The sequence below is a fragment of the Monopterus albus genome, unplaced genomic scaffold (genome assembly GCF_001952655.1).
Source record: "Monopterus albus unplaced genomic scaffold, M_albus_1.0 scaffold122.1, whole genome shotgun sequence".
Classification (NCBI taxonomy): domain Eukaryota; kingdom Metazoa; phylum Chordata; class Actinopteri; order Synbranchiformes; family Synbranchidae; genus Monopterus; species Monopterus albus.
In genome coordinates this window covers 771,798-782,277 of record NW_018128002.1, presented here as the reverse complement: position 1 = coordinate 782,277, position 10,480 = coordinate 771,798, and the positions used below count along the sequence as shown (strand labels likewise).

Here is a 10,480-nt window from a genome sequence, read left to right as displayed (position 1 = left end):
GCAATTGTTTATTACTGATTGCAAAATGACTAGCAACTCTACTGGCAGGACATCTGAGCCTTACAAATTCCATGTTAATGTCAATTTGATGGTGTCTCCTGTTTTCATTCAGTACCTGAGGCAGTGTGGAGGAGATGAAGGCAATGAATCAGTGTAGTTGGCATTTGTCTGCCCTTTATTGTAGAAAAACATAAGAATAGACAAATAGACAGACAAACAGATAGATGTTGCTTTTATAGGTGTGTGTAGATTTTTTCCATTTATAACACAGTAAAGTGTGCACAAAATAAAGATGTCTTCTTTGTGAAGCCATGGTACAGTAAGTACAGCACATCTATGGATCCAGTGACCCGTCCATTCAAACACATATATGGGTGCTCACACACAACAACTAATATACACAGGACCAACCCCCTGAAGTGAAAGGTTTGGTGATATCTGTCAGATGGCAGAACTGACGTCACCTAAAGGCTGAGTTTGGACACACCTGACTAAATCCACTAGGTGATGATGACAGGTCAGCCAGCTCACCTTTACCCTGGTTGTGTCTGTGCCTATTTGTGTCTGTATTTTTGTCTGTCTCTCATCAGTTTGACTCTCTACTGACAGCTTTTTAATGGCCATGAGTGCATGTGAGTCAGCATGGACATTCATGGTCCCCAGATGATGAATCCTACTGACGCTGGTAATCTCTTGACTTTTCCTCTAACACCATCAATAGATCGACATGTGTGGTGTTGACTAAAATGTCTTGATATATTGGACATATTGACATGAAATTTGATACATATATTGCTCATCAAGCTTGCTACACTGGATTTGTTCCTGTCCATATGCTCTCCCTTCCATTCTGTATTTATGTCTGTGCTGGTTTTATTGCTTTTTTTCACTGACCTTGCCTGGTAATTAGCAGACACCAACCATCAAGAGATACTGTAACAACAAGCACAAACATAGAATAAGCTTAAGGCCACATCACCATAATAAATAAATGGTAAACCATGCAAGGTTTCCAGTGTGCTATTTCTGTTTCGTTGTTATGTGTTTTAGAATTTTTAAAATGTCTGAATTTGTTGATGAAAAGTTTATTAAAGTATGTGGAGCCTTCACAGTGTCACTAAAACACACCAACATGCATTCAAACACAATAAAGCAAACCTGAGTCTCTATTAAGAATCCCAGGAAGACTAGCAACTGCATTGGCAGCACCTAATAGGGATCCTAACAATAAACAATTTTCATTAAACTTATGTAACAATATAAAAATGTATCCAGCTCTGACAGAATGAAAATGTGAGGACTTCTCATTGTTAGTCACTTTGGTTCAAACTATAATATCTCAACAACAATCACATGGATTGCCTTAAATTTCCTACAGACATTCTTTGCTTTCAGAAGATGAATTCTTTCCATCTTGTACCACAGTAAGGTTTTGTGTTATTAATGACATGCCACAGCAACTACTGAATAGACAACTGTAAAATCCTTGATGCCTAGAGGATAAATTCTTATAATCTGAGGTTCACATTTATGCTTTTGAATGATACATCTCCACAACTACTAGATGGGCTGTCATGTCTTATCGTACAAACGTTCAGGTTCTTCATTCTTAGTCCAGGTGATAATAACACTGTATCTCTGGTGGCATGCAAGATATTTCCTTCTTACCTTATATTTATTTGTATGCCAGTCACCAGTCACTAAGGTTCCTTGAGTAATATTGTCAACATAAGCAAATTTGGTTTGGTTTAGCTGGAAATATAAATTTACAGTAACTACTGAGTTTAGTAAATTGATGCTCCTATCATGCATTTGTCCATGTCAGTGAGAGTCAGCCAGTTGTTATGGCTCAATCTTATATGTATTTGTTTCTTTCTGTGTCTGTCTTTGAATAAAGCAGTCTGATCTAAAAATGAAAAATTGTGGGATGCATGACAACATTAAAAGGCAATATTACCACAACAACAAAAGAAAAAATCTTAAGAAAAATATTATTCACAGCTCTGTGCCTACAGGGAGACAAACAGGAGGATTAAAGAAACCATATTTTTCAGGTTTCTATATTAAATAAAAAGCAAAACTGATTCTTTTTTCATCACAACTAGACCAACAACAAACCTTTTGAAGTCACAATATTTTACAGAAAAGATACATTATGGCATTCTATGCATAAAGGTTTTTAGCATTTGTGTGCATAGTGAAAATGAGGGATAGTCACATTGTATCTTCTTAATAACCTATATTTATAGCAACAAAAGTAAAATACTGAAGTCACACACACGTGCAAACCCTACACCCACGAACAAAGCCATCACATGAAATAGAAAATCCGCATGCATGGATCAGTCTGACCTGGGTGCAAGGGATCTGAAGGAAATTAATTATACTACTTTCCTATTCTCTCCCATAAATCCTTGGGATTGGTTTCTGCAAACCCAGGGCTAGATTTCTGATTAGCGCAGAGAGCTTCATAAGTATGCCTTGGCTTCACAAATAGCTCCCCACTGTGTGGAATTCAGGCAGGCTCAGGACAGACAGGAATTATTCTCTCTAACAATAGCTTATGTTTCTCATCTTCTACCCACCTACAGTATGTCTTGCCTTTCTCCAGCTTTAAATATGATATTCCTGAATCGCACTATGAAGATTGTGGGGATTCCTTTTTACCGCTTAAAATTAAAACTGGACACTTGCTCACACACAATAAAACGCACTCCCCCTTTGGGAAATGGAACACATGAGAGTGGACATACTGGCCATCTGTAGGCCTCTCCAGCACTCCCTGTTTCCTTGCTCACCAGGGTCTGACAGATAGAGCCTGTAAAATAATGATGCCAACAGAGCATACTGATATCCTTCAGCGAAGCACCTCTCAGTCAACCACTAGGTATGTGAAGATGTGCCCTGTCCAGATTTAACCATGAAAGAACAATGAAGAGGTAGACAAAAAAGGCAATTCTTCAGAAATTGCCCAGTGCTAAAACCACATAAAGATTCCACAGGGAGCTTTTCTTTTCTGAGGATTAACTCAGAGAGAAAAATGGTTGCATAATGGTAAAATAAACAGCTAAGTAGTATTTGCTTCTCCTCCAGGGTGTTTTCAGAACTGACAGATGTGGGTGCAATCCAGTTCAGATCTACTTCAGATCAATATGCTCACTATCTTTAACAAAGGCTGTATCACACCCAACCGGTGAGACAAAGGAGAGGCCAGGAGCGGAAAGCTGTGAGTAAATCAACCCTGCACATCCCCTTCCCCCAATCAGTGAAAAATACTCAACTATGCCCCTTTCATTAATTCAGCAGACAAAACTGTTACCAAATGTGATTATTTATTTATAGTATTTAATAGGGAAAATGCTTCCTCTGAATAATGCATTCTGTGGGAGAGGGGTGCAGAGAGGGTTTTGGGGGGGGGGTCTTTGATGAATATTCATGAGGAGGGAATTTGGTAAAGTGATTTTTTTTCTCCACAACTATGCCTCCAGGGCTTTGTCTGCTCAGCCATTGGTCATGATGGCCCAGCTGTGCTGCTCATTTGCTTGGTGGCTAGTTCAATACAGCTAGTGCCAGACAATTATATTATTAGCCAAGGCAAAGCTATCAGCAGTCCACTTAGGCTCTGCTACATCTGCTCAGTAATGTCTGGTTGGTGGAGTGGAAGGACACAGAACTGTCAATTAAGCAGACAAGTCTTTTGGCAAGCAAAGATGTAGCTGATGAAATGACCCTGTGACTGGGGAAATGGGGGTGCCAAGTGGAACACATTCTAAATTATGATTTATGGTCATATGTACAATGTATGCTCACAGACTCCATTACCACACACAAACCTGAAACTGAACTTATAATAGAAAGCACATACACTCATGACCAATTGTAGAAATAAAGATGAATATACTGTATATGTATGCTGCTTTGAATGTTTTCATTACTTAACATGATCATGGTTATATGTCTGTAAATTAATTGCTCTCTGCAGGAATCTTCCAGCAACTCTCCTATCCTTTCTACCATCACAGTCAAAGCTCCATACAATACATTTGTAGCATATAGCTGTGGACGTTCAAGAAAAACCACAAACAAAAACAGTCATAAATATCTTTTTTAATTATTATTTCTGAACCCAGATATTACCCCCAAGCAGGATCACAAGCAACTCATAGCACCATACTTCCAACTATAAGATATCTAGCTGGAGGCCTTCACCATTCAAACAGCCTAACACAAGTCCAGAAATCCACCACACTGATACGGTGCAGTGTCTTGGCTGCTCTCCCTTGTTTTATCTTGTGCCAGGATGGCTTTGTTTGTTTAAAGTACAGCAAAAGGGTTCACTGTAGGAATATTAATGTCTTACATTTGCAAAATCGCTGTAAAGATTCATAGTTTCCCATTCAGATGCTTGGACACTACTCAAGTGTAAAATTGAATTCTTGCCCATTAATGTCTCAAACTACAAGTGTCTGCTCTAAGCTAGGCACAGCCAGGCAGAAAAGACACATTACTGAAATATGTGACAAAGCAACCACGTACAAAGAGCAGATAATGCTGTAAAATTGTCCCAGTTCCTCCTTTACCCACCATTCATTTTCTTTCAACCTCCTGAAAGTGTGATTGCAACACTTTGAAACAGCTTTTGGCCTTAAACACAATTGGACTGGGGCCACTTTGAAACAGTGAACCTTTTTCTCTAAAGGAATATTGTTCATCTATTGTAATGTATCATCACACAGAAAATGTGAAAATGGGGGCAGTGAACTGGCAATAAAACAGGAAGGAACACCTCTTCTGAGTACAATGGCGTTAACAGCAGAGCCTGAGATCTAACGCAAAAGTCCAAACACTGGGAGACGACGAGCAAAAGAATGAGGCAGAAAGACAATCATAGAGACCTTCTATATACACGAGAGTGACAGAAGGAAACAAAATTCAGCAAAGGGACTTAAAGAGCAGCTAAATGTGGAGCCAGATCCCATTAGTGCAACAGGAGACCATAGTTCAATGATACAACTCAGGAACTGGCAACAAAGATGAGCAACAAACCACCATTCATACACATACAGTATCTTACACAAAAAGGCCCACAAATGACTGCTCAACCAGTGAGAATGGATCATTGTATCTACAGTCCGTTGCAGAATGAAAATAAAGCCAAGTGTTTTCTAATTCCTCTGGTGTTGCTCTGCAACAGCTGGGAAACAGTAGCTCCTGATCCATCAGCCAGCCTCTATGATGACACAGTATTGGCTTGGCCTTGAACATTAAGGATCATTTGGCCAAGGTTCACACACATGTGATGATGGGAGGTTGTAACTGATAAAATATCAGGGAAAAGTAGTGCAGGATCAATTCTGCCAAGGGATACTTTTAGATTTTGTAGGTACACTGTTTTGAATGACCATATTTATTTTGGACAGATGGGTGGTGTTGAGCTACCACTTGCCACCAGCATCAGTGCCAAGGTGCACTGATGCTGGTGCACCTCCACCAGTGGAGAGACTCACATAGACAGCCCACTAAAAGTCATGTTCCAGTACACAACTGTGGCAACCCAGCCATGCTTGGCCCACCTCCTTTTTGATCAGTTTGTAGCCTAGAGAACCTGCTGCATGACAGCAAAGTTTCCTCCACCAGAAATAAGTGAGCGACCTCCTGTAGTGGAGTGTGAGTGCCATCCAAGATACTGTCCTGGGCTTCCCCTCTTTGGTTCGCTGACAGTCCTGGCTATATTGCCTACTGACTCTCACTGACTACCAGCTCCCTCCATCTCTATCTGCAGGATACAGGGGGATTTTCACTTTAAGAGGTGAATAGAGATTCAGAATCAAAGGGGAAGACAAAAGAGGGAGTGATGCTTTGCTTCATATATTTGCCACCAGATGCAAGAAAATGCATAAACATGACAGCCTGAAAAAAGCTAAACACACTACAATGCGATAAGACCACAAGAAATTTCCAGGAAAACTACCTTTATTTCCCCAATACAGTGGTAGGAATGATTTTGTGATAAGAAGGATTTCAAAATGCATGCATTGAAAACAATGGTCTCTTATAAAACTAACACTAAATTAAAACAGCAAATACCTGCCTAAAAATCAGTAACGTAATCATTAGTCTAAAGGGATTTTTAAAATTAAAATATATGGGCTAATACTCTTACAATGGCTATACATCTTTGTATTATATTAATATTATAGTGCGCGTGTAATTTTGACCATAGCTGTAAATCTTTGTCTTGGAACAGTATTGACATGCCTATAGCTAATATACAACTGACTGTTTATAACAAAATCTGTGAAACACCTTTTTCTTGTGCAAGTGGGACTAAAAAACAACATCAAATTGAGTTTATCTGGAAATTATCATATTAAAAACTCCCAAAACAACTCGCCTTCACCTTTCTGATGAAGTGAGGTCCAGTCCACAGGAATGTAGAGCGATACTGCAGCCTTACAGGAGCGTCGGTCTGATAGAGCCACAGACAGGGATCCGAACCATCCAACGACGCGTAAAAGCCCCGCAAGTATGGGTGCAAATGAAGCAGTTGTGGGTGTCTAGTAGATAGGGATACGCCGAGGGGACGGTGTTGTTTTAGGCTGCAGTGGGTCTCAGTCTAAAGCAGAGTCCGCGTGTCTTCAGGAGACGAGCCTAAGCAGCAGCCGTGATGGGTGGATGAGCGCCAGCTCTAGAGTGGTGCTCACCTCACCAGCAGCTGAGCGCTGCTGAACAAAAGAGTGCTCCGCAGGCTCTCTGTTCAAATAGAAGGAGAGGGATAGAGGGGGATGCGGGCCGAGGAGGAGGAGGAGGGGTGGCTTTGGCTCTTCTGAGGTTGACGTAAATACCATAAGTTCCTGCATCTAACACCATAAAACTGAATTCAAAACCAAATCAACTACATTTATGGATGATGGCCCTCTCGTGTGGTGTTGTTTGGTCAGTGCGATGCAGCAAATGATCTGATGTAGGAAACAACACACACACAGATATTATTGTACTGATCCCTAATTTATGAGACAGGCGGACATCGAGGGGGTTTAAGAAAGAAAGATTTGGCCGCATAATCCCGTGTTGCCTTTGTCTGAACGATGTAATTAATACGTTTAGGAATAAAATTTGGCAACCTTACAATGCCCTCCACCGGCTATTCGAAGTGGTCTATTTTAGGATAATTCAAATTCGATAAATTGGAAAGGAAGTGCATCATTGAAGCCTCTCACAACTCGGGAAGCTGTCCTCGGTGCTGAAGCGCTTTAGCGCCACAATGGAGCGTTCACATTAACTTTGAAAACGTGTAAAACAGCCGCTAATGAAAACTGAATTGTGAAAATTTCTTCAAGTTTGTACAGATTGTAAAAACATCACCCCACTACAATGAAACAATCCCATCCGCAATTGAAGAAACTCTCGTCATACCTTCTATGAACAACAGAACTTCAAACTTTGCATCTCTTGTCTCTGTAACACAGTGTTGTTCCATAATTAGTTATTTTGCTATTTTACACGTTGTATCAGGCACTGTACTTGTGCTGAGCCCACATGGACCTATATCAGAAGCAGAGGTGTAAAATTTAGTACTGTATTAAGTACAATTATGAGGTATTTGTACTTGTATTTGAGTATTTTCATTTTGTGCTACTTCATACTTTGACACATTACATTTTATAGGCAAATATTGTACTTTTTAACTCACTGCATTTATTTCATAACTTTAGTTACTAATTACTTCTCATAATCAGATTAATACAAAAATTACAGTATTATCAAAAGACATAAGATGCTGGAAAATTCACAAGCTACCCAGTAGTATTTCTAATTAAAAAGCATAATAAGGTAATTGGCTCCCCCTTTACCAGTTGCAACAGAAAATGTGATGTACACAATAATGCATCAGTAATTATAATTCAATAATTTAATATACAATGTGTTAAATGTGTCATTCAGCATAATACAGTATATACTTTTATTTTTAGTACTTTAGGTATGTTTTGATGCTAATACTTTGTACTTTTACTTAAGTAACATTTTGAAAACAGAACACTTACTTGCAACAAAGCATTTTTTCACAGTTCTATTGTTACTTTTACTTAAGGCATCAGAGTACTTCTTCCACCACTGATCAGAAGTCTCATTGCAATGGGAAAAAAACATTTGTCAGACAACAACCATCTTCTTACATATACCATAACTATGCAAACACAGAACATCTGCCTGAAAAATAAAATATTCCACAATAAGGTTCCTTTTTGTAAAAGCAATTGACGATATTAACCTACTGGACTAGATCTCATCTGAAATGAAAGACATCTTACTAAGCTCATAATCTCATCATATAATGTGCAATAAAACATCTTTATTCTCACATAACCTGCCTTTTCATATACCACATGGCAATGAACCTTATACACAGCACACAAACATCTGGGGTCACTTTAGGTTAAATTCTGCTTCACATATACTGTACTAATGACATAACAGTTTAACAGATTCACAGTTTCTGAGAGTGCAGCAATGAGGGCCAGCAAGATCTTGTGAACCTTGGTATACTGCATCACCAGATCCAAGTTGTAAAGTATCTCAACAAAGAGACCAGATTTCATAACATAAACTAAGCAGTCTGAAAGCGATTTGTAAAAACATAAAGAAAGGGTATAAAGAATAATAATAATAATGGAGCAGAAACTGATGTACAGTATGCCATTACATAAATGCAATGCTGACTAAGTATACTTTGAAACCATGAGGAGCTGTCAGCAGGTCCTCGTGCTGTACTAGAGGTGAAGATTGTGTAATTAAACACAGGTAGACCTGGCCAGGGAGTTGATGAATGAATTAAGAGATCTATACCAGACTGTGAGAGTAACTGTTATGTATTCAGATGCTAATCCCCAGAGTGATTTAGAAACACTGTACAGTATCCTAAGGTTTCTTATAAAAATAACAGCAAATAAAATGTTTTAAAGCAGGTATTCTCTTCTTTTAGCTGGAGTCAGCACTTGCTGCAATTTGTGTGACCTGAAGTTTATTCAAAGCTTTATTAGAGCAGAAAAGAGACCATTAAAGCATGCTGAAGTTATTCAGTAACTGTCATCATGAGGCCACTCTAGGGTGATGTTGGCCTAAAGGTTAGAGAAGTGATTTTGTGACTGGAAAGTTTTTAGCAATTTTACTCATTCATTTAGTTTATGTTCAGATGAAAAAACAAGACTCACCTTTTGAGAAAGGGTTTTAAAGACACAATTCAATACTTAGCCCAGTTTGTCTGATGGTTCTAGATAATTCATTGAGGACATAATTGCTGTGCTGTGGGGACAGCTGAAGTCCTCATTGTATTCAAAGCAGCAATTGGAGAGACACACTCAAACTAATGTTGGTTGCATGCTTCAGACTCAGTCTCAGCACTAAATAATAGCTGAAGTCAGACAGACTCTTATGTGGGTTGTACACAAAAAGGACTCCAGCACCACAAACCCGAAGCTCATTATTGGACCTTTCACACACAGACTTGTTGAAAAGGCAGCACATTTTGATGAGATGATGATGAGAATGAAAACTACTGAGACAGAGCTTTCTTACTCTCTACTTCTTTTTTACTCCTAACCTTTCAGCTTTACTGCTTCTCCACTTCTCAGAATGACCAGAAGGCAATCATAATACAAACAAGCGAGTAAACAAAGGAACAGCGTATATCGATCACTGGGCTTTACAGCTCTAAGTAAATGTGTTTATCTTGTGTAGCCACTACATAATACTTAGATTAAGTTCATATGTGATGTGGCGACTGGAGCTAGAAGCAATGTGCTGCTTGGAAGCATCCTCTGGTTAGAGTTTATTACATTTTGTTAATACCTTAATTAGGCAAAGCATGAGAGAAATTAATCCTGGGGGAACTGGCTTCTTAAACACTGTCCAGCCAACCCTGAAACCCAGTACAATGATTAGGCAGAGCAGTTAAATATATTTTGAATTTTGAAATAGTCTGCTACCTATTCATCGGAGATGGGGATTATGCTTCTGTTTGCAAAAAAAAATTCTACTCAACCTTAAAAGTGTAGTAACAGTGAAGCCCAAATCAGGTTTACTGACACAATACAGCATGTCATATCCCCAGAAACTCTGAAAATATCTTGGAATCAGAATCAGAATCAGCTTTATTGGCCAGGTGCGTTGGACATATGAGGAATTTGACTCTGGTACAGCAGCTCTCAATGTGTACAGTATGTCCATGTCCTTATGTAAGGTAGCAATGGGCAAGTAAACAATATAAGCCTGAGAGAACAAAGGAAAGAAAGTAATGTGCAAACTAGACAAATGCATTTCCTATTGAAACTGCGTGTGGATGTTGATATGCTTAAGGATCGCCCGTAAAATGCCTGATATCAATGTCATGGTTTTGTCCTGCTGGCTTCCAGCATCATGCCTTCATTTTGTTTTCAGTTCCTGTTTCTGTCTCACCTCACTTATAGACTCTTCACTTTAA

General features: G+C 39.1%; 1 protein-coding gene across 1 annotated transcript in view; it reads right to left on the bottom strand.

Moving 5' to 3' along the window:
* The window catches only part of ncanb (neurocan b), a 193,811-nt gene extending 186,963 nt beyond the window's left edge, over positions 1-6,848 (bottom strand). Inside the window, exon 1 of the mRNA XM_020612265.1 lies at positions 6,401-6,848. The gene's annotated coding sequence lies outside the window, so the exon portion shown is untranslated. The remainder of the gene's footprint in view (positions 1-6,400) is intronic.
* Between the last annotated feature and the right edge of the window lie 3,632 nt (positions 6,849-10,480).